This window comes from Carassius gibelio, chromosome A4 (genome assembly GCF_023724105.1).
Source record: "Carassius gibelio isolate Cgi1373 ecotype wild population from Czech Republic chromosome A4, carGib1.2-hapl.c, whole genome shotgun sequence".
Taxonomy (NCBI): Eukaryota; Metazoa; Chordata; class Actinopteri; order Cypriniformes; family Cyprinidae; genus Carassius; species Carassius gibelio.
Genome location: NC_068374.1, coordinates 9039003 through 9065469, shown reverse-complemented (window position 1 = coordinate 9065469; position 26467 = coordinate 9039003). Strand labels below are relative to the sequence as shown.

The window sequence follows — 26467 nt, the reverse complement described above, 5'->3', positions numbered from 1 at the left end:
CGTAGGGTGCAATCGAATCGGCATGAGCTCAGAAATCAGAGGAAAAAAGAATTTCGTTGATTGGCCTTAGGGTTAAAAAGTTATTAACAAAATTAAAGTGAAATTTTGGACAGTTGGTGGCGCTAGAGGGATTGACTTAGACACACCAAAATTGGTGTACTTAATGTTGGCACTGTCCTCTATCAGAATGTCAAACCATTACAACTTTCCCGCATTCGGTTCTATGGGCTGCCATAGACGCCCAGTCGGAAGAATAATAATAATAAATATAGCTGCAAGCAGCAATTACGGGGCCAAGCACTCCAACGGCAAATGTAGGAGCTAAGCATGGCATGAAGCATCACACCAAATACATTAATGAGCAATAACAGTAATTTAGGAATTATTGTAATTGAAATGGCAAAAAAAAAAATCATAATACCACCTCTAGTAGCATGATTACTTGGCTTATAAAGTTTGACCAATAGGTGGCACTTTTATGAAATCAATTTGGTGTGCTCTGTTTGACTTTTCAATGACACACACAAAGTTTGGTGTTAATATGCCACAGCATTCCAGAGATGCAGCCTCAAGTGTCATTTTGTCATTGTGTTTCAACTTCGTCGCTTTGGTATGCGAAAACGGTTTTGTCTATCGACACAAAATCCATAACTTTGTGTCAACATAGTCTGAAGATCATCTGATTCGAATTTGGTGAAAATTGGACCTACGGTTCATGAGGAGTTTGAAAAAGTAGGTTTTCCACATAAATCAAAATGGTGGACCGGAACTTCAGTAAACACTGGCATATTTGGTATCTATGTTATCGGCATAAGCCAGGGAATATTTTGAGCCCAGTTTCGTTGCAATAGGCTAATGGACTAAAAAGTTATTAGCATTTTTAAAAGTGTAAATATTCATTGTTAATGAATGGTTTATTACTCTTGACCAATAGGTGGCGCTGTTACCAAATTTATGTGGCATTGTCAGTCTGAGGTGGCGATGACACATAAAAAGTTTGGTGCAAATATGTCAAAGCGTTGCAGAGATACAGCCTCAAATGCATTTTGGCACCTTTCCAGCAAATTCGTTGATGCGTTAAATGACAACCGTTTCGTATATCGACACGAAATCCATAACTTTTTGCCAGCATGGTCTGACGATGATTCACGTCAAATTTGGTGAAAATCGGACTAACGGTCTAGGAGGAGTTCGAAAAAGTAGGTTTTCAACATTAAGCAAAATGGCGGACAGGAAGTAAAGCCAATTTTCACATTATTGGTATCAATGCTCTCGGCATGACCCACAGAATAAAGCGAGACCATTTTAATTTTAATAGTCTAATTTATTCAAAAGTTATTAGCATTTATGTGATATTTCATTATAACTATTGGCCACAAGGTGGCGCTGCCACCAAACTTTTTGAGTACCTTCAGGGCATGGAGCCGAATATTTTTGTAATTATTTGCGAAACGATACGATGCTGCGTTCAAAAAATACAGCATTTTGAAACATAATTCAAAATGGCCGACGCCTAAAATGGCCGACACAGGAAAATTGGATATCATTCGACTCGACATGACTCACTGAATCTAAAGAGACCAGTTGTGTGATTTTTGGCCAAACCATTCAGTAGTTATAAGCCAAAATATGCATTTTTCATATCTCCTGACCACTAGGTGGCGCTGTGTCGAAACACAGCAGGTAGTCTCAGTTCATGCTTGTTATAACACACGCCAAGTTTGGTCTCAATATGACAAACCGTTGCCGGGATATAGCCTCACGTGCATGTTTGCGTGCTTTTCGTCAAATTTGTTTACGTGTCATTCGACAACGGTTGGACGAATCAACTTGAATTCCATAACTTTTTGCCAGCATGGTCTGAAGATGATCTGAGCCAATTTTCGTGGCAATCGGACTAACCGTCTAGGACGAGTTCGAAAAAGTAGGTTTTTCGAATAATTGAAAATAGCGAAAAAACTAAACCTTGCGATTTTTGAATTTTGGGGTTCATTCGACTTGGCCTGAGCCAAGGATTCAGAGGAAAAAAGAATTTCCATTTTCTGGCTTACGGTTCAAAAGTTATTAGCATACAAACATTGAAAGTTTGGACAAGTGGTGGCGCTAGAGAGTAGGAGTTAGAGGCTTCAAATTTGCTATAGTTAATGTTGGGACTGTCCTCTATCAGTGTGCCAAATTATACAACTTTCCCGCAAACGGTTCTATGGGCTGCCATAGACTTGCGGCGGAAGAAGAAGAAGAAGAAGAATAAATATAGCTGCAAGCAGCAATTACGGGGCCAAGCACTCCAACGGCAAATGTAGGAGCTAAGCATCGCATGAAGCATCACACCAAATTCATTAATGAGCAATAACAGCAATTTTGGAATTATTGTAATTGAAATGGCAAAAAAAAATCATAATACCACCTCTAGTAGCATGATTACTTGGCTTATCAAGCTTGACCAATAGGTGGCACTGTTATAAAATCAATTTGGTGTACTCTGTGTGACTTTTCAATGACTCACACAAAGTTGGTATCAATATGCCAAAGCATTCCAGGGATACAGCCTCAAGTGTCATTTTCTCATTGTGCCTCAAATTCGTCGATGTGGTATGCGAAAACGGTTTTGTCTATCGACTCAAAAGCCATAACTTTGAGTCAGCATAGTCTGAAGATCATTTGATTCGAATTTGGTGAAAATCGGACCTACGGTTGATGAGGAGTTCGACAAAGTAGGTTTTCAACATAAATCAAAATGGCGGACCGGAAGTTCAGCTTACTATGGTATATTTGGTATCTATGTTATCGGCATAAACCAGGGAATATTTTGAGCCCAGTTCCATTCGAATGGGCTAATGTAATAAAAAGTTATTAGCATTTTTACAAGTGTAATTATTCATGGTTAATGAATGGTTTATTACTCTTGACCAATAGGTGGCGCTGTTACCAAATTTATGTGGCATGGTCAGTGTGAGGTGGCGATGACACATACAAAGTTTGGTGCAAATATGTCAAAGTGTTGCAGAGATACAGCCTCAAATGCATTTTGGCACCCTTCCAGCAAATTCGTTGATGCGCTAAATGAGAACCGTTACGTATATCGACACAAAATCCATAACTTTTTGCCAGCATGGTCTGAAGATGATTCACGTCAAATTTGGTGAAAATTGGGCTAACGGTCTAGGAGGAGTTTGAAAAAGTAGGTTTTCAACATTAAGCAAAATGGCGGACAGGAAGTAAGGCCAATTTTCACATTATTGGTATCAATACTCTCGGCATGACCCACAGAATATAGCGAGACCATTTTAATTTTAATAGACTAATTTATTCAAAAGTTATTAGCGTTTATGTGATATTTCATTATAACTATTGGCCACAAGGTGGCGCTGCCACCAAACTTTTTGAGTACCTTCAGGGCATGGAGCCGAATATTTTTGTAATTATTTGCGAAACGATACGATGCTGCGTTCAAAAAATACAGCATTTTGAAACATAATTCAAAATGGCCGACGCCTAAAATGGCCGACACAGGAAAATTGGATATCATTCGACTCGACATGACTCACTGAATCTAAAGAGACCAGTTGTGTGATTTTTGGCCAAACCATTCAGTAGTTATAAGCCAAAATATGCATTTTTCATATCTCCTGACCACTAGGTGGCGCTGTGTCGAAACACAGCAGGTAGTCTCAGTTCATGCTTGTTATAACACACGTCAAGTTTGGTCTCAATATGACAAACCGTTGCCGGGATATAGCCTCACGTGCATGTTTGCGTGCTTTTCTTCAAATTTGTTTACGTGTCATTCAACAACAGTTGGACGAATCAACTTGAATTCCATAACTTTTTGCCAGCATGGTCTGAAGATGATCTGAGCCAATTTTCGTGGCAATCGGACTAACCGTCTAGGACGAGTTCGAAAAAGTAGGTTTTTCGAATAATTGAAAATAGCGAAAAAACTAAACCTTGCGATTTTTGAATTTTAGGATTCATTCGACTTGGCCTGAGCCAAGGATTCAGAGGAAAAAAGAATTTCCATTTTCTGGCTTACGGTTCAAAAGTTATTAGCATACAAACATTGAAAGTTTGGACAAGTGGTGGCGCTAGAGAGTAGGAGTTAGAGGCTTCAAATTTGCTATAGTTAATGTTGGGACTGTCCTCTATCAGTGTGCCAAATTATACAACTTTCCCGCAAACGGTTCTATGGGCTGCCATAGACTTGCGGCGGAAGAAGAAGAAGAAGAAGAAGAAGAAGAATAATAATAACGCCAACGAAAACAATAGGTGCCTACGCACCTTCGGTGCTTGGCCCCTAATAATAATAACGCCAACGAAAACAATAGGTGCCTACGCACCTTCGGTGCTTGGCCCCTAATAATAATAATAACGCCAACAAAAACAAGAGGGTCCTACGCACCTTCGGTGCTTGGCCCCTAATAAATATAGCTGCAAGCAGCAATTACGGGGCCAAGCACTCCAACGGCAAATGTAGGAGCTAAGCATCGCATGAAGCATCACACCAAATTCATTAATGAGCAATAACAGCAATTTTGGAATTATTGTAATTGAAATGGCAAAAAAAAAATCATAATACCACCTCTAGTAGCATGATTACTTGGCTTATCAAGCTTGACCAATAGGTGGCACTGTTATAAAATCAATTTGGTGTACTCTGTGTGACTTTTCAATGACACACACAAAGTTTGGTGTCAATATGCCAAAGCATTCCAGGGATACAGCCTCAAGTGTCATTTTCTCATTGTGCCTCAAATTCGTCGATGTGGTATGCGAAAACGGTTTTGTCTATCGACTCAAAAGCCATAACTTTGAGTCAGCATAGTCTGAAGATCATTTGATTCGAATTTGGTGAAAATCGGACCTACGGTTGATGAGGAGTTCGACAAAGTAGGTTTTCAACATAAATCAAAATGGCGGACCGGAAGTTCAGCTTACTATGGTATATTTGGTATCTATGTTATCGGCATAAACCAGGGAATATTTTGAGCCCAGTTCCATTCGAATGGGCTAATGCAATAAAAAGTTATTAGCATTTTTACAAGTGTAATTATTCATGGTTAATGAATGGTTTATTACTCTTGACCAATAGGTGGCGCTGTCACCAAATTTCTGTGGCATGGTCAGTGTGAGGTGGCGATGACACATACAAAATTTGGTGCAAATATGTCAAAGCGTTGCAGAGATACAGCCTCAAATGCATTTTGGCACCCTTCCAGCAAATTCGTTGATGCGCTAAATGAGAACTGTTTCGTATATCGACACGAAATCCATAACTTTTTGCCAGCATGGTCTGAAGATGATTCACGTCAAATTTGGTGAAAATTGGACTAACGGTCTAGGAGGAGTTCGAAAAAGTAGGTTTTCAACATTAAGCAAAATGGCGGACAGGAAGTATGGCCAATTTTCACATAATTGGTATCAATGCTCTCGGCATGACCCACAGAATATAGCGAGACCATTTTAATTTTAATAGTCTAAATTATTCAAAAGTTATTAGCATTTATGTGATATTTCATTATAACTATTGGCCACAAGGTGGCGCTGCCACCAAACTTTTTGAGTACCTTCAGGGCATGGAGCCGAATATTTTTGTAATTATTTGCGAAACGATACGATGCTGCGTTCAAAAAATACAGCATTTTAACACATAATTCAAAATGGCCGACGCCTAAAATGGCCGACACGGGAAAATTGGATATCATTCGACTCGAGATGACTCACTGAATCTAAAGAGACCAGTTGTGTGATTTTTGGCCAAACCATTCAGAAGTTATAAGCCAAAATATACATTTTTCATATCTCCTGACCACTAGGTGGCGCTGTGTCGAAACACTGCAGGTAGTCTCAGTTCATGCTTGTTAAAACACACACCAAGTTTGGTCTCAATATGACAAACTGTTGCCGAGATATAGCCTCACGTGCATTTTTGCGTGCATTTCGTCAAATTAGTTTACGTGTCATTCGACAACGGTTGGACGAATCAACTTGAATTCCATAACTTTTTGCCGGCCTGGTCTGAAGATGATCTGAGACAATTTTCGTGGCAATCAGACTAACCGTCTAAGACGAGTTTGAAAAAGTAGGTTTGTCGAATAATTGAAAATAGCGAAAAAACTAAACCTTGCGATTTTTGAATTTTGGGGTTCATTCGACTTGGCATGAGCCAAGGATTCAGAAGAAAAAAGAATTTTCATTTTCTGGCTTACGGTTCAAAAGTTATTAGCATAGAAACATTGAAAGTTTGGACAAGTGGTGGCGCTAGAGAGTTGGAGTTAGAGACTTCAAATTTGCTATAGTTAATGCTGGGACTGTCCTCTATCAGTGTGCCAAATTATACAACTTTCCCGCAATCGGTTCTATGGGCTGCCATAGACTTGCGGCGGAAGAAGAAGAAGAAGAAGAAGCAGAATAATAAATATAGCTGCAAGCAGCAATTACGGGGCCAAGCACTCCAACGGCAATGTAGTAGCTAAGCATCGCATAAAGCATCACACCAAATACATTAATGAGCAATAACAGCAATTTTGGAATTATTGTATTTGAAATGGCAAAAAAAAAAAAAACACCAATACCACCTCTAGTAGCATGATTACTTGGTTTATCAAGCTTGACCAATAGGTGACTCTGTTATAAAATCAATTTGGTGTACTCTGTGTGACTTTTCAATGACACACACAAAGTTTGGTGTCAATATGCCAAAGCATTCCAGGGATACAGCCTCAAGTGTCATTTTCTCATTGTGCCTCAAATTCGTCGATGTGGTATGCAAAAACGGTTTTATCTATCGACTCAAAATCCATAACTTTGAATCAGTATAGCCTGAAGATCATTTGATTCGAATTTGGTGAAAATCGGACATACGGTTGATCAGGAGTTCGAAAAAGTATGTTTTCAACATAAATCAAAATGGCGGACCGGAAGTTCAGCTTACCGTGGTATATTTGGTATCTATGTTATCGGCATAAGCCAGGGAATATTTTGAGCCCAGTTTCCTTCAAATAGGCTAATGCGTTAAAAAGTTATTAGCATTTTAAAAAGTGTAATTACTCATGGTTAATGAATGGTTTATTACTCATGACCAATAGGTGGCGCTGTTACCAAATTTATGTGGCATGGTCAGTGTGAGGTGGCGATGACACATACAAAGTTTGGTGCAAATATGTCAAAGTGTTGCAGAGATACAGCCTCAAATGCATTTTGGCACCCTTCCAGCAAATTTGTTGATGCGCTAAATGAGAACCGTTACGTATATCGACACAAAATCCATAACTTTTTGCCAGCATGGTCTGAAGATGATGCACGTCAAATTTGGTGAAAATTGGGCTAACGGTCTAGGAGGAGTTCGAAAAAGTAGGTTTTCAACATTAAGCAAAATGGCGGACAGGAAGTAAGGCCAATTTTCACATTATTGGTATCAATACTCTCGGCATGACCCACAGAATATAGCGAGACCATTTTAATTTTAATAGACTAATTTATTCAAAAGTTATTAGCATTTATGTGATATTTCATTATAACTATTGGCCACAAGGTGGCGCTGCCACCAAACTTTTTGAGTACCTTCAGGGCATGGAGCCGAATATTTTTGTAATTATTTGCGAAACGATACGATGCTGCGTTCAAAAAATACAGCATTTTAAATCATAATTCAAAATGGCCGACGCCTAAAATGGCCGACACAGGAAAATTGGATATCATTTGACTCGACATGACTCACTGAATCTAAAGAGACCAGTTGTGTGATTTTTGGCCAAACCATTCAGTAGTTATAAGCCAAAATATGCATTTTTCATATCTCCTGACCACTAGGTGGCGCTGTGTCGAAACAATGCAGGTAGTCTCAGTTCATGCTTGTTATAACACACGCCAAGTTTGGTCTCAATATGACAAACCGTTGCCGGGATATAGCCTCACGTGCATGTTTGCGTGCTTTTCGTCAAATTTGTTTACGTGTCATTCGACAATAGTTGGACGAATCAACTTGAATTCCATAACTTTTTGCCAGCATGGTCTGAAGATGATCTGAGCCAATTTTCGTGGCAATCGGACTAACCGTCTAGGACGAGTTCGAAAAAGTAGGTTTTTCGAATAATTGAAAATAGCGAAAAAACTAAACCTTGCGATTTTTGAATTTTGGTGTTCATTCGACTTGGCATGAGCCAAGGATTCAGAGGAAAAAAGAATTTCCATTTTCTGGCTTACGGTTCAAAAGTTATTAGCATAGAAACATTGAAAGTTTGGACAAGTGGTGGCGCTAGAGAGTTGGAGTTAGAGACTTCAAATTTGCTATAGTTAATGTTGGGACTGTCCTCTATCAGTGTGCCAAATTATACAACTTTCCCGCAAACGGTTCTATGGGCTGCCATAGACTTGCGGCGGAAGAAGAAGAAGAAGAAGAAGAATAATAACGCCAACGAAAACAATAGGTGCCTACGCACCTTCGGTGCTTGGCCCCTAATAATAACGCCAACGGAAACAATAGGTGCCTACGCACCTTCGGTGCTTGGCCCCTAATAAATATAGCTGCAAGCAGCAATTACGGGGCCAAGCACTCCAACGGCAAATGTAGGAGCTAAGCATGGCATGAAGCATCACACCAAATACATTAATGAGCAATAACAGTAATTTTGGAATTATTGTAATTGAAATGGCAAAAAAAAAATCATAATACCACCTCTAGTAGCATGATTACTTGGCTTATAAAGTTTGACCAATAGGTGGCACTGTTATGAAATCAATTTGGTGTACTCTGTTTGACTTTTCAATGACACACACAAAGTTTGGTGTTAATATGCCACAGCATTCCAGAGATGCAGCCTCAAGTGTCATTTTGTCATTGTGTTTCAACTTCGTCGCTTTGGTATGCGAAAACGGTTTTGTCTATCGACACAAAATCCATAACTTTGTGTCAACATAGTCTGAAGATCATCTGATTCGAATTTGGTGAAAATTGGACATACGGTTCATGAGGAGTTCGAAAAAGTAGGTTTTCCACATAAATCAAAATGGTGGACCGGAACTTCAGTAAACACTGGCATATTTGGTATCTATGTTATCGGCATAAGCCAGGGAATATTTTGAGCCCAGTTTCTTTGCAATAGGCTAATGGACTAAAAAGTTATTAGCATTTTAAAAAGTGTAATTACTCATGGTTAATGAATGGTTTATTACTCTTGACCAATAGGTGGCGCTGTTACCAAATTTATGTGGCATGGTCAGTGTGAGGTGGCGATGACACATACAAAGTTTGGTGCAAATATGTCAAAGTGTTGCAGAGATACAGCCTCAAATGCATTTTGGCACCCTTCCAGCAAATTCGTTGATGCGCTAAATGAGAACCGTTACGTATATCGACACAAAATCCATAACTTTTTGCCAGCATGGTCTGAAGATGATTCACGTCAAATTTGGTGAAAATTGGGCTAACGGTCTAGGAGGAGTTCGAAAAAGTAGGTTTTCAACATTAAGCAAAATGGCGGACAGGAAGTAAGGCCAATTTTCACATTATTGGTATCAATACTCTCGGCATGACCCACAGAATATAGCGAGACCATTTTAATTTTAATAGACTAATTTATTCAAAAGTTATTAGCGTTTATGTGATATTTCATTATAACTATTGGCCACAAGGTGGCGCTGCCACCAAACTTTTTGAGTACCTTCAGGGCATGGAGCCGAATATTTTTGTAATTATTTGCGAAACGATACGATGCTGCGTTCAAAAAATACAGCATTTTGAAACATAATTCAAAATGGCCGACGCCTAAAATGGCCGACACAGGAAAATTGGATATCATTCGACTCGACATGACTCACTGAATCTAAAGAGACCAGTTGTGTGATTTTTGGCCAAACCATTCAGTAGTTATAAGCCAAAATATGCATTTTTCATATCTCCTGACCACTAGGTGGCGCTGTGTCGAAACACAGCAGGTAGTCTCAGTTCATGCTTGTTATAACACACGCCAAGTTTGGTCTCAATATGACAAACCGTTGCCGGGATATAGCCTCACGTGCATGTTTGCGTGCTTTTCGTCAAATATGTTTACGTGTCATTCGACAACAGTTGGACGAATCAACTTGAATTCCATAACTTTTTGCCAGCATGGTCTGAAGATGATCTGAGCCAATTTTCGTGGCAATCGGACTAACCGTCTAGGACGAGTTCGAAAAAGTAGGTTTTTCGAATAATTGAAAATAGCGAAAAAACTAAACCTTGCGATTTTTGAATTTTAGGGTTCATTCGACTTGGCCTGAGCCAAGGATTCAGAGGAAAAAAGAATTTCCATTTTCTGGCTTACGGTTCAAAAGTTATTAGCATACAAACATTGAAAGTTTGGACAAGTGGTGGCGCTAGAGAGTAGGAGTTAGAGGCTTCAAATTTGCTATAGTTAATGTTGGGACTGTCCTCTATCAGTGTGCCAAATTATACAACTTTCCCGCAAACGGTTCTATGGGCTGCCATAGACTTGCGGCGGAAGAAGAAGAAGAAGAAGAAGAAGAAGAATAATAATAACGCCAACGAAAACAATAGGTGCCTACGCACCTTCGGTGCTTGGCCCCTAATAATAATAACGCCAACGAAAACAATAGGTGCCTACGCACCTTCGGTGCTTGGCCCCTAATAATAATAATAACGCCAACAAAAACAAGAGGGTCCTACGCACCTTCGGTGCTTGGCCCCTAATAAATATAGCTGCAAGCAGCAATTACGGGGCCAAGCACTCCAACGGCAAATGTAGGAGCTAAGCATCGCATGAAGCATCACACCAAATTCATTAATGAGCAATAACAGCAATTTTGGAATTATTGTAATTGAAATGGCAAAAAAAAAATCATAATACCACCTCTAGTAGCATGATTACTTGGCTTATCAAGCTTGACCAATAGGTGGCACTGTTATAAAATCAATTTGGTGTACTCTGTGTGACTTTTCAATGACACACACAAAGTTTGGTGTCAATATGCCAAAGCATTCCAGGGATACAGCCTCAAGTGTCATTTTCTCATTGTGCCTCAAATTCGTCGATGTGGTATGCGAAAACGGTTTTGTCTATCGACTCAAAAGCCATAACTTTGAGTCAGCATAGTCTGAAGATCATTTGATTCGAATTTGGTGAAAATCGGACCTACGGTTGATGAGGAGTTCGACAAAGTAGGTTTTCAACATAAATCAAAATGGCGGACCGGAAGTTCAGCTTACTATGGTATATTTGGTATCTATGTTATCGGCATAAACCAGGGAATATTTTGAGCCCAGTTCCATTCGAATGGGCTAATGCAATAAAAAGTTATTAGCATTTTTACAAGTGTAATTATTCATGGTTAATGAATGGTTTATTACTCTTGACCAATAGGTGGCGCTGTCACCAAATTTCTGTGGCATGGTCAGTGTGAGGTGGCGATGACACATACAAAATTTGGTGCAAATATGTCAAAGCGTTGCAGAGATACAGCCTCAAATGCATTTTGGCACCCTTCCAGCAAATTCGTTGATGCGCTAAATGAGAACTGTTTCGTATATCGACACGAAATCCATAACTTTTTGCCAGCATGGTCTGAAGATGATTCACGTCAAATTTGGTGAAAATTGGACTAACGGTCTAGGAGGAGTTCGAAAAAGTAGGTTTTCAACATTAAGCAAAATGGCGGACAGGAAGTATGGCCAATTTTCACATAATTGGTATCAATGCTCTCGGCATGACCCACAGAATATAGCGAGACCATTTTAATTTTAATAGTCTAAATTATTCAAAAGTTATTAGCATTTATGTGATATTTCATTATAACTATTGGCCACAAGGTGGCGCTGCCACCAAACTTTTTGAGTACCTTCAGGGCATGGAGCCGAATATTTTTGTAATTATTTGCGAAACGATACGATGCTGCGTTCAAAAAATACAGCATTTTAACACATAATTCAAAATGGCCGACGCCTAAAATGGCCGACACGGGAAAATTGGATATCATTCGACTCGAGATGACTCACTGAATCTAAAGAGACCAGTTGTGTGATTTTTGGCCAAACCATTCAGAAGTTATAAGCCAAAATATACATTTTTCATATCTCCTGACCACTAGGTGGCGCTGTGTCGAAACACTGCAGGTAGTCTCAGTTCATGCTTGTTAAAACACACACCAAGTTTGGTCTCAATATGACAAACTGTTGCCGAGATATAGCCTCACGTGCATTTTTGCGTGCATTTCGTCAAATTAGTTTACGTGTCATTCGACAACGGTTGGACGAATCAACTTGAATTCCATAACTTTTTGCCGGCCTGGTCTGAAGATGATCTGAGACAATTTTCGTGGCAATCAGACTAACCGTCTAAGACGAGTTTGAAAAAGTAGGTTTGTCGAATAATTGAAAATAGCGAAAAAACTAAACCTTGCGATTTTTGAATTTTGGGGTTCATTCGACTTGGCATGAGCCAAGGATTCAGAAGAAAAAAGAATTTTCATTTTCTGGCTTACGGTTCAAAAGTTATTAGCATAGAAACATTGAAAGTTTGGACAAGTGGTGGCGCTAGAGAGTTGGAGTTAGAGACTTCAAATTTGCTATAGTTAATGCTGGGACTGTCCTCTATCAGTGTGCCAAATTATACAACTTTCCCGCAATCGGTTCTATGGGCTGCCATAGACTTGCGGCGGAAGAAGAAGAAGAAGAAGAAGCAGAATAATAATAATAACGCCAACGGAAACAATAGGTGCCTACGCACCTTCGGTGCTTGGCCCCTAATAAATATAGCTGCAAGCAGCAATTACGGGGCCAAGCACTCCAACGGCAAATGTAGGAGCTAAGCATGGCATGAAGCATCACACCAAATACATTAATGAGCAATAACAGTAATTTTGGAATTATTGTAATTGAAATGGCAAAAAAAAAATCATAATACCACCTCTAGTAGCATGATTACTTGGCTTATAAAGTTTGACCAATAGGTGGCACTGTTATGAAATCAATTTGGTGTACTCTGTTTGACTTTTCAATGACACACACAAAGTTTGGTGTTAATATGCCACAGCATTCCAGAGATGCAGCCTCAAGTGTCATTTTGTCATTGTGTTTCAACTTCGTCGCTTTGGTATGCGAAAACGGTTTTGTCTATCGACACAAAATCCATAACTTTGTGTCAACATAGTCTGAAGATCATCTGATTCGAATTTGGTGAAAATTGGACATACGGTTCATGAGGAGTTCGAAAAAGTAGGTTTTCCACATAAATCAAAATGGTGGACCGGAACTTCAGTAAACACTGGCATATTTGGTATCTATGTTATCGGCATAAGCCAGGGAATATTTTGAGCCCAGTTTCTTTGCAATAGGCTAATGGACTAAAAAGTTATTAGCATTTTAAAAAGTGTAATTACTCATGGTTAATGAATGGTTTATTACTCTTGACCAATAGGTGGCGCTGTTACCAAATTTATGTGGCATGGTCAGTGTGAGGTGGCGATGACACATACAAAGTTTGGTGCAAATATGTCAAAGTGTTGCAGAGATACAGCCTCAAATGCATTTTGGCACCCTTCCAGCAAATTCGTTGATGCGCTAAATGAGAACCGTTACGTATATCGACACAAAATCCATAACTTTTTGCCAGCATGGTCTGAAGATGATTCACGTCAAATTTGGTGAAAATTGGGCTAACGGTCTAGGAGGAGTTCGAAAAAGTAGGTTTTCAACATTAAGCAAAATGGCGGACAGGAAGTAAGGCCAATTTTCACATTATTGGTATCAATACTCTCGGCATGACCCACAGAATATAGCGAGACCATTTTAATTTTAATAGACTAATTTATTCAAAAGTTATTAGCGTTTATGTGATATTTCATTATAACTATTGGCCACAAGGTGGCGCTGCCACCAAACTTTTTGAGTACCTTCAGGGCATGGAGCCGAATATTTTTGTAATTATTTGCGAAACGATACGATGCTGCGTTCAAAAAATACAGCATTTTGAAACATAATTCAAAATGGCCGACGCCTAAAATGGCCGACACAGGAAAATTGGATATCATTCGACTCGACATGACTCACTGAATCTAAAGAGACCAGTTGTGTGATTTTTGGCCAAACCATTCAGTAGTTATAAGCCAAAATATGCATTTTTCATATCTCCTGACCACTAGGTGGCGCTGTGTCGAAACACAGCAGGTAGTCTCAGTTCATGCTTGTTATAACACACGCCAAGTTTGGTCTCAATATGACAAACCGTTGCCGGGATATAGCCTCACGTGCATGTTTGCGTGCTTTTCGTCAAATATGTTTACGTGTCATTCGACAACAGTTGGACGAATCAACTTGAATTCCATAACTTTTTGCCAGCATGGTCTGAAGATGATCTGAGCCAATTTTCGTGGCAATCGGACTAACCGTCTAGGACGAGTTCGAAAAAGTAGGTTTTTCGAATAATTGAAAATAGCGAAAAAACTAAACCTTGCGATTTTTGAATTTTAGGGTTCATTCGACTTGGCCTGAGCCAAGGATTCAGAGGAAAAAAGAATTTCCATTTTCTGGCTTACGGTTCAAAAGTTATTAGCATACAAACATTGAAAGTTTGGACAAGTGGTGGCGCTAGAGAGTAGGAGTTAGAGGCTTCAAATTTGCTATAGTTAATGTTGGGACTGTCCTCTATCAGTGTGCCAAATTATACAACTTTCCCGCAAACGGTTCTATGGGCTGCCATAGACTTGCGGCGGAAGAAGAAGAAGAAGAAGAAGAATAATAATAACGCCAACGAAAACAATAGGTGCCTACGCACCTTCGGTGCTTGGCCCCTAAATATAGCTGCAAGCAGCAATCACGGGGCCAAGCATTCCAGCGGCAACATCAGGAGCTTAGCATATGTAGCATCAGACCAAATGCAACAATGAATAATGAAATTAATAATTGCATGATTGTAATTGAAATGGCTGAAAATCGTTAATAAAAGTTCCACAGCGAGGAGCTAAGCATGGCATGGAGCATCAGACCAAATGCAACGAGTAAGAAAAGCAATTATTGGAAGAGTGTAATTGAAACAGCCAGTAAAACTCCAGTAAAATGATGCATTATCATTTTTGGAAAATAGTTGGCGCTGTAATCAAATCGCTTTGTTGTGTTATGTGGGAGGTGACAATGTTGTGGGCAATTTCTTTCAAAATACTTACAGACCTTTAGGGCAATGAGTCGAACATGCCCACCGAGTTTCGTTCCGATCGACTTCCATTAACCTTGTCAAATAGGTGCTTAAATTTGTTTGGCCAATGGCGGCTATGTTTTTTAAGATAAGTGAAATTCCTCATAGACACTTATGCCACATTGGGCCATACCAATTTTCAAGTTGATTGGATCAGCGGTTGCTTAGTTATAGCCATTTTAGTTTTTTTTCATCCTGTAGCGCCACCAAATGGCAGATATGGAAAAAAAAATTATTTGACTAAAGTTTTTGTTCATGCATATGAGTTCTGAGTTTGGTGAAGATATCTCATTTTGTTCCCGAGTTATAGCCTTTTTCATTAAATTGGTCCACGAATTTGAATGTTCTGGGTCACCTGGTTTTTTGTTCAGTCTTGATCAAACCACTGCAGTAATATTCTCAGGACTCTCTAGATCAATAACTTTGAAAAAATATGTTGTATTTTGTCCTTTGGTTAGATAACATTTAAACAGGCCTAAAAAACAAAAGATTTCTGTTGTGAATGGCATTAAACTGCAAAAAAAAGGGGTAATATAATCACACGTGCATTAGATCTTTATTTTTTCTAAACAATCATGCAAAATTTAACAGAGATTAGGTAAAAAAGAACACTGTAATATTTATAAAGCTTCAAAACCCAGTGTTGAATAAAAAATTGCAATTACAACCACTAGATGTCACTGGAAGACCACTAATGAGCTCACTAAAGACTAAAACATTACAGTTTATGGGCTTGTTGAGGGATTCATCTAGAAAAAATGTATATTACTATTATTTAATATTACTGTTCAAGCATTTCAGATCACATTGAGTCAAAGTTTACCAATTTATTCATACAGATATATCTAATGTTTATAATTATGCCAGATTATGATTGCAATGAAACCTGAAAAATGACATAGAAGCCCATAAAAACAGAAGACTTGCAATAGGTTTTATCACCCATCATTTATTTTAATTATCTATATATATAACAAAATGTGTGCATCTGTGTGGGGGTTTAAGCATGCTTATTGAGTATTAATATACTAGTTTAAACATTTCATGTTTGTGTGTGTCTGTAATTCTGTTCTATTCTTTTACTGTCAGCCATATCTAGGTTATTTAAAATCAGTGCAGTACTATTATCTAGACTGTGAAATTATACATAAATTGCGTATGCTTCTTTGGAATGAAATTAAGACAACATATAACAGTTATAAAGGTTAAAGAGACAGTCTTGTATGATAAATTGCATTTACGACCACTAGATGTCACTGGAAGACCACTAATGGGCTTTGCAGAGATATAGCCTCAGACTCATTTTGTGAAGATGCCTGACATCTGAAGCAGCGCTGTACAAAAACGGTTTCGTCTATTGACACGAAATCCATAACTTTTTGTCAGCACGGTCTGAAGATGATCTGATTCAATTTTGGTGAAAATCGGACAAACGGTTGAGGATGAGTTTAAAAAAAAAGGTTTTCAACATGAATCAAAATGGCGGACAGGAAGTTTTGCTTAATATGACATAATTGGTATGCATGTTGTCGGCATGTCCCAAGGAACATTTTGAGACATGTTTCATGATAATAGGCTAATGCAATCAAAAGTTATTAGCATTATTGGAAATGTAATAATTAGCGGTTATTGATTGGTTTATTACTCTTGACCAATAGGTGGCGCTGTGACCAAAATGATGTGGCGTGGTCAATGTGATGTGACAATGTCACATATTAAGTTTTGTGTAAATATCTCCAACCTTTGCAGAGATACAGCCTCAGATGCAGTTTGGCATCTTTCCAGCAAATTCGTTGGTACGCTAATTGAAAACGGTTACGTGTATCGACACAAATTCCATAACTTTTTGCCAGCATGGTCTGAAGATGATCCAAATCAAATTTGGTGAAAATCTGAGCAACGGTCTAGGAGGAGTTCGAAAAAGTAGGTTTTCAACATGAATCAAAATGGCGGACAGGAAATTTTGCCAAAATTGACAAATGGGGTATCGGTGTTCTCGGCATGACCCAAGGAATCTATAAACATCAGCTTTGTTACAATAGGCTAATGTATGCAAAAGTTATTAGCATTTTTCGAAAAAATCGTTATAACTATTGACCACAAGGTGGCGCTGCCCCCAATTTTTTTGTGTACATTCAGGGCATGGAGCCGGACATTTTTGTAATTATTTGCGAAACGATACGGAACTTCATTCTTAAGATACAGCAATTTACAACTAAATCCAAAATGGCCGACGCCCAAAATGGCCGAATTGGGAAAATTCGGTATCATTCGACTCGGAATGATGCACTGAATCTAAAGACACCACTTTTGTGATTTTTGGCAAAACCGTTCAGAAGTTATGAGCAAAAACATGCATTTTTCATATCTCCTGACCACTAGGGGGCACAGCGCCGAAACACTGCAGGTAGTCCCAGGGAATGGTTGTTATAAGACCCACCAAGATTGATCTCAATAGGCCAAACCGTTGCGGAGATATAGCCTCACGTTCACGTTTGCGTGCTTCTCGAAGAATTCGTTCATGAGCTATTCGGAAACGGTTTGAGAAATCAACTTGAATTCCATAACTTTTTGCCAGCATGGTCTGAAGATTATCTGATTCAATTTTCGTGACAATCGGTGCAACGGCCTAGGACGAGTTCGAAAAAGTAGGTTTTACGAACAATTGACGATAGCGAAAAAACTAAGCCTTGCGATTTTTGAATTTCGGTGTCCATTCGACTCGGCATGAGCCAAGGAATCACAGGAAAAAAGAATTTTCATTTTGTGGCTTACGGTTCAAGAGTTATTAGCATCAAGTTTTTGAAAGTTTAGACAATTGGTGGCGCTAGAGAGTTTGAGTTAGAGACTTCAAATTTGCTACGGTTAATGTTCAGACAGTCCTCTATTAGTGTGCCAAATTATACAACTTTCCCGCAATCGGTTCTATGGGCTACCATAGACTTGGGGTGGAAGAAGAAGAGGAAGAATAATAATAATAACGCCAACAAACACAATAGGTGCCTTCGCACCTTCGGTGCTTGGCCCCTAAATATAGCTGCAAGCAGCAATTACGGGGCCAAGCACTCCAACGGCAAATGTAGGAGCTAAGCATGGCATGGAGCATCACACCAAATGCATTAATAAGCAATAACAGCAATTTTAGGATTATTGTAATTGAAATGGCTAAAAAAATCATAAATACAACCTCTAGTAGCATGATTTACTGGCTTATCAAAATTGACCAATAGGTGGTGCTGTTATCAAGTCAATTTGGTGTACTCTGTGTGACTTTTCAATGACACAAACAAAGTTTGGTGTCAATATGCCAAAGCATTGCAGAGATACAGCCTCAAGTGTCATTTTGTCATTGTGCCTCAAGTTCGTCGCTGTGGTATGCAAAAACGGTTTTGTCTATCGACACAAAGTTCATAACTTTTTGTCAGCACAGTCTGAAGATCATCTGATTAAATTTTGGTGAAAATTGGACTAACGGCTGATGAGGATTTCAAAAAGTAGGTTTTCAACATAAATCAAAATGGCGGACCGGAAGTTCAGCTTAATCTGGCATATTTGGTATCTATGTTTTCGGCATAAACCAGGGAATATTTTGAGACCAGTTTCGTTGCAATAGGCTAATGCATTAAAAAGTTATTAGCATTTTTATAAGTGTAATTATTCATGGGTAATGAATGGTTTATTACTCTTGACCAATAGGTGGCGCTGTTACCAAATTTATGTGGCATGGTCAGTGTGAGGTAGCGATGACACGTACAAAGTTTGGTGTAAATATGTCAAAGCTTTGCAGAGATACAGCCTCAAATGCATTTTGGCACCCTTCCAACAAATTCGTTGATGCGCTTAATGAGAACCGTTTCGTATGTCGACACGAAATCCATAACTTTTTGCCAGCATGTTCTGAAGATGAGCCACGTCAAATTTGGTGAAAATCTGACAAACGGTCTAGGAGGAGTTCGAAAAAGTAGGTTTTCAACATTAATCAAAATGGCGGACAGGAAGTTCAGCCAAATAAGGAAAACTTTGTATCTATGTTCTCGACTTGACCCAAGGAATCTACAAAGACCAGCGTCATGTCAATAGCCAGATTTATTCAAAAGTTATTAGCCTTTACGTAAATTGAGTTATAAGTTTTGACCACTAGGTGGCGCTGTTTCAAAATATTTTGAATACCTTCAGGGGATGGTGTTGTTGGCACATTCTGAGTTTCGTAATATTACACCAATGCATTTGTTTAGTATATCATTTTATTTCACAAAACTGTATTGAAGTCAATGAGAATTTCATGTTTTGTTCTATTATAGCGCCACCAAGAGGCTCAGTCCCACCATTTTTTTTATGTGTGCTCAGAGTGAGCCCATACATATGTGTGTCAATTTTGGTGAAAATATCTCAATTCACTTCAGAGTTATAGACATTTATATGAAAAAGCACGTAAAAAATGACTGACTCTTGACTTTGATTGAATATTACTACCCCTTACTATCAATATTTTGGCATTTGGGCATTGGCGTATAGCTATCGACCTATGTTTTCGAACTTCTGACGGTGGTTTCGTCTCAATCAGACAAGCGGTTTCGAAGATATAGCCAAATGTTTTTTAAGCGCTAAATCACAACGCTACACAAACCGAAAGGCAAAACCTAGCATGTTTGGTATCATAGGACTCGGTAAGGTTTCAGGAGTCCAATTTGATGAGTCTCGTGAAAATAAGTCAACCACACCCAAAGTTATAAGCATTTAAAAAAAGAAGATCACCACTAGGTGGCGCTGTTTTGAAACTTCTCACGCTCCTTCAGGACATTGTGCTGATGAACCATACCAAGTTTCGTAACAATCTGCTGATGCGTTCTTAAAATACAGCATTTTAGCACAAAATTCAAAATGGCCGACAGTCAAAATGGCTGAAATGGTCAAATTGGATATCAGTCGACTCGGCATGTTGCCCTGAATCTAACAAGACCAATGTTATGATTTTTGGACAAACTGTTCAGAAGTTATAAGCAAAAATAGCAGTTTTCATATCTCCGGATCAGTAGGTGGCGCTGCGCCCAATCACAGCATGTTGCCTCAGGTCATGCTTGTTATGACATGTACCAAGTTTGGTCTGAATAGGATAAGTCGTTGCCGAGATACAGCCTTACGACTGTTTTTGTAAGCACTACATAAAATTTGTTAGAGCGTTTATCGAAAACGGTTTGACGAATCAATTTGATTTGCATAACTTTTGGTCAGCACTGCCTGAGGATGATATGGTTCAATTTTCGTGTGAATCGGACAAACCGTCTAGGACGAGTTTGAAAAAGTAGGTTTTTAAAGAAATTCAAAATGGCGGTCATATTTCTATGACGGAAATGACTTCGTAGGGTGCAATCGAATCGGCATGAGCTCAGAAATTAGAGGAAAAAAGAATTTCGTTGATTGGCCTTAGGGTTAAAAAGTTATTAACAAAATTAAAGTGAAATTTTGGACAGTTGGTGGCGCTAGAGGGATTGACTTAGACACACCAAAATTGGTGTACTTAATGTTGGCACTGTCCTCTATCAGAATGTCAAACCATTACAACTTTCCCGCATTCGGTTCTATGGGCTGCCATAGACGCCCAGTCGGAAGAATAATAATAATAAATATAGCTGCAAGCAGCAATAACGGGGCCAAGCACTACAGAAGCAAGCTTCAGACGAATGGCAGGAATGAGTAATTAAGACAGTTTTAAGATTATTTTAGGCAAAATGGCTTAAAAACAATGAACACAACAACTAGTAATAGGATTTATTGGCTTATCACATGTAACCAATAGGTGGCGCTGTTACCAAATTAGTTTGGAATGGTCAATGTGAGGTGACGATGAAGTTATTAGCATTTATGTGATATTTCATTATAACTATTGGCCACAAGGTGGCGCTGCCACCAAACTTTTTGAGTACCTTCAGGGCATGGAGCCGAATATTTTTGTAATTATTTGCGAAACGATACAATGCTGCGTTCAAAAAATACAGCATTTTAAATCATAATTCAAAATGGCCGACGCCTAAAATGGCCGACATAAGCAAAAATAGCAATTTTTCATATCTCCGGACCAGTAGGTGGCGCTGCGCCGAAACGCAGCAAGTAGCCTCAGGTCATGCTTGTTATGACATGTACCAGGTTTGGTCTGAATACGATAAATCGTTGCAGAGATACAGCCTTACGACTGTTTTTCTAAGCGTTTTGTAAAATTTGTTTGAGCGTTTTTCGAAAACGGTTTGACGAATCAATTTGATTTGCATAACTTTTGGTCAGCACTGCCTGAAGATGATCTGGTTCAATTTTCGTGTGAATCGGACAAACCGTCTAGTACGAGTTCGAAAAAGTAGGTTTTTCAAAGAATTCAAAATGGCGGCCATATTTCTATGACGGAAAATGACGGCATAGGGTGCAATCGAATCGGCATGAGCTCAGAAATCAGAGGAAAAAAGAATTTTGTTGATTGGACTTACGGTTAAAAAGTTATTAACAAAATTAAAGTGAAATTTCGGACAGTTGGTGGCGCTAGAGGGAATGTCTTAGACACACCAAAATTGGTGTACTAAATGTTGGCACTGTCCTCTATCAGAATGTCAAACCAAAACAACTTTCCCGCATTCGGTTCTATGGGCTGCCATAGACTCCCAGTCGGAAGAATAATAATAATAATAAATATAGCTGCAAGCAGCAATTACGGGGCCAAGCACTCCAACGGCAAATGTAGTAGCTAAGCATCGCATAAAGCATCACACCAAATACATTAATGTAACCTTGTCAAATAGGTGCTTAAAGTTGTTTGGCCAATGGCGGCCATGTTTTTTAAGATAAGTGAAATTCCTCATAGAGCACTTGTGCCACATTGGGCCATATCAATTTTTAAGTTGATTGGATCAACGGTTGCTTAGTTATAGCCATTTGATTTTTTTTCATCCTGTAGCGCCACCAAGTGGCAGATATGGAAAAAAATAATAATTTGACTAAAGTTTTTGTTCATGTATATGAGTTCTGAGTTTGGTGAAGATATCTCATTTTGTTCCCGAGTTATAGCCTTTTTCGTAAAATTGGTCCACGAATTTGAATGTTTTGGGTCACCTGGTTTTTTGTTCAGTCTTGATCAAACCACTGCAATAATATTCTCTGGACTCTCTAGATCAATAATTTTCAAAAATATGTTGCATTTTGTCCTTTGGTTAGCTATAAGAGGTCATTTAGGAAAGGGCCGTGGCCACATGTAACCTAAAGCCTATAAAACTGAAACAAAAACTCAAAACTTTATGAAACTTGGTTATAACATGTGAAAGATGACCCACCAAGCATGCAAAGTTTCATTAAGATCAGAAAATAGCTGGTGCTATAACAGTTAAAATGGCCTAAAAAACAAAAGATTTCTGTCGTGAATGGCATTAAACTGCAAAAAAAAAAAGGGGTAATATAATCACACATGCATTAGATCTGTATTTTTTCTAAACAATCATGCAAAATTTAGCAGAGATTAGGTAAAAAAGAACACTGTAATATTTATAAAGCTTCAAAACCCAGTGTTGAATAAAAAATTGCAATTATAACCACTAGATGTCACCGGAAGACCACTAATGAGCTCACTAAAGACTAAAACATTACAGTTTAAGGGCTTGTTGAGGGATTCATCTAGAAAAAATGTATATTACTATTATTTAATATTACTGTTCAAGCATTTCAGATCACATTGAGTCAAAGTTTACCAATTTATTCATACAGATATATCTAATGTTTATAATTATGCCAGATTATGATTGCAATGAAACCTGAAAAATGACATAGAAGCCCATAAAAACAGAAGACTTGCAATAGGTTTTATCACCCATCATTTATTTTAATTATCTATATATATAACAAAATGTGTGCATCTGTGTGTGGGTTTAAGCATGCTTATTGAGTATTAATATAGTAGTTTAAACATTTCATGTTTGTGTGTGTCTGTAATTCTGTTCTATTCTTTTACTGTCAGCCATATCTAGGTTATTTAAAATCAGTGCAGTACTATTATCTAGACTGTGAAATTATACATACATTGCGTATGCTTCTTTGGAATGAAATTAAGACAACATATAACAGTTATAAAGGTTAAAGAGACAGTGTTGTATGATAAATTGCATTTACGACCACTAGATGTCACTGGAAGACCACTAATGGGCTCACTAAAGACTAAAACATTACAGTTCATTGTCTCGATGATTGATTCATCTAGAAAAATATATATTACTATTATTTAATATTACTGTTCAAGCATTTAAGATCACATTGAGTGAAAGTTCAACAATTTATTCATACATGTATATCAAATGTTTACTATTATGTCAGAATATGAATGCAATGAAACCTGACATAGAAATGTAAGAAAAGAAGTCTTTCTGTGAGTTGTGTGTCACCTATAATTTATTTCAAATATCTACATACAACAAAATGTGTGGGCATGTACTTCTCTGTGTGTGTGTGTGTGTGTGTAATCATGCTTATTGATTATTCATATAATAGTTGAACCATTTCATTTCTGTGTGTGAGTGTCTGTGAGCCTATTCTCCATGTTAGACAATGGCACACACAAGTTTGGCTTAATTACAACAAAGCTTTGCAGAGATATAGCCTCAGACTCATTTTGTGAAGATGCCTGACATCTGAAGCAGCGCTGTACAAAAACGGTTTCGTCTATTGACACGAAATCCATAACTTTTTGTCAGCACGGTCTGAAGATGATCTGATTCAATTCTGGTGAAAATCAGACAAACGGTTGAGGATGAGTTAAAAAAAAAAGATTTTCAACATGAATCAAAATGGCGGACAGGAAGTTTTGCTTAATATGACATAATTGGTATGTATGTTGTCGGCATGTCCCAAGGAACATTTTGAGACATGTTTCATGATAATAGGCTAATGCAATCAAAAGTTATTAGCATTATTGGAAATGTAATAATTAGCGGTTATTGATTGGTTTATTACTCTTGACCAATAGGTGGCGCTGTGACCAAAATGATGTGGCGTGGTCAATGTGATGTGACAATGTCACATATTAAGTTTTGTGTAAATATCTCCAACCTTTGCAGAGATACAGCCTCAGATGCAGTTTGGCATCTTTCCAGCAAATTCGTTGGTACGCTAATTGAAAACGGTTACGTGTATCGACACAAATTCCATAACATTTTGCCAGCATAGTCTGAAGATGATCCAAATCAAATTTGGTGAAAATCTGAGCAACGGTCTAGGAGGAGTTCGAAAAAGTAGGTTTTCAACATCAATCAAAATGGCGGACAGGAAATTTTGCCAAAATTGACAAATGGGGTATCGGTGTTCTCGGCATGACCCAAGGAATCTATCAACATCAGCTTTGTTACAATAGGCTAATGTATGCAAAAGTTATTAGCATTTTTCGAAAAAATCGTTATAACTATTGACCACAAGGTGGCGCTGCCCCCAATTTTTTTGTGTACATTCAGGGCATGGAGCCGGACATTTTTGTAATTATTTGCGAAACGATACGGAACTTCATTCTTAAGATACAGCAATTTACAACTAAATCCAAAATGGCCGACGCCCAAAATGGCCGAATTGGGAAAATTCGGTATCATTCGACTCGGAATGATGCACTGAATCTAAAGACACCACTTTTGTGATTTTTGGCAAAACCGTTCAGAAGTTATGAGCAAAAACATGCATTTTTCATATCTCCTGACCACTAGGGGGAACAGCGCCGAAACACTGCAGGTAGTCCCAGGGAATGGTTGTTATAAGACCCACCAAGATTGGTCTCAATAGGCCAAACCGTTGCGGAGATATAGCCTCACGTTCACGTTTGCGTGCTTTTCGAAGAATTAGTTCATGAGCTATTCGGAAACGGTTTGAGAAATCAACTTGAATTCCATAACTTTTTGCCAGCATGGTCTGAAGATTATCTGATTCAATTTTTGTGACAATCGGTGCAACGGCCTAGGACGAGTTCGAAAAAGTAGGTTTTACGAACAATTGACGATAGCGAAAAAACTAAGCCTTGCGAATTTTGAATTTTGGTGTCCATTCGACTCGGCATGAGCCAAGGAATCACAGGAAAAAAGAATTTTCATTTTGTGGCTTACGGTTCAAGAGTTATTAGCATCAAGTTTTTGAAAGTTTAGACAATTGGTGGCGCTAGAGAGTTTGAGTTAGAGACTTCAAATTTGCTACGGTTAATGTTCAGACAGTCCTCTATTAGTGTGCCAAATTATACAACTTTCCCGCAATCGGTTCTATGGGCTACCATAGACTTGGGGTGGAAGAAGAAGAAGAATAATAACGCCAACAAACACAATAGGTGCCTTCGCACCTTCGGTGCTTGGCCCCTAAATATAGCTGCAAGCAGCAATAACGGGGCCAAGCACTACAGAAGCAAGCTTCAGACGAACGGCAGGAATGAGTAATTAAGACAGTTTTAAGATTATTTTAGGCAAAATGGCTTGAAAACTATAAACACAACAACTAGTAATAGGATTTATTGGCTTTTCACGTGTAACCAATAGGTGGCACTGTTACCAAATTAGTTTGTAATGGTCAGTGTGAGGTGACGATGACACATACAAAGTTTGGTGCAAATATGTCAAAGCATTGCAGAGATACAGCCTCAAACGCATTTTGGCACCCTTCCAGCAGATTTTTTGATGCCCTAAATGAGAACCGTTTCTTATATGGACACAAAATCCATAACTTTTTGCCAGAATGGTCCGAAAATGATCCACGTCAAATTTGGTGAAAATCGGACTAACGGTCTAGGAGGAGTTCGAAAATGTAGGTTTTCAACATTAATCAAAATGGCGGACAGGGAGTTCAGCCAAATAAGGTAAACTTTGTATTTTATGTTCTCGACTTGACCCAAGGAATCTAAAAAGACCAGCATGATGTCAATAGCCAGATTAATTCAAAAGTTATTAGCCTTTATGTAAATTGAGTTATAACCTTTGACCACTAGGTGGCGCTGTTTCAAAATATTTTGAGTACCTTCAGGGGATGGTGTTGTTGACACATTCTGAGTTTTGTAATATTACACCAATGCATTTGTTTAGTATAGCATTTTATTTCACAAAACTGTATTGAAGTCAATGAGAATTTCATGTTTTGTTCTATTATAGCGCCACCAAGAGGCTCAGTCCAACCATTTTTTTTATATTTGCTCAGAGTGAGCCCATACATATGTGTGTCAATTTTGGTGAAAATATCTCAATTCACTTCAGAGTTATGGGCATTTATATGAAAAAGCACGTAAAAATTGACTGACTCTT

General features: G+C 38.4%; 1 long non-coding RNA gene across 1 annotated transcript; it reads left to right on the top strand.

The window, feature by feature from the left end:
* Positions 1-998: 998 nt before the first annotated feature.
* On the top strand, positions 999-13554 carry LOC127971299 (uncharacterized). The gene is made up of 4 exons (XR_008156778.1): positions 999-2450; positions 4623-5089; positions 7086-7809; positions 12082-13554. It is a non-coding gene; the product is annotated as an uncharacterized LOC127971299 (long non-coding RNA).
* Positions 13555-26467: the final 12913 nt, after the last annotated feature.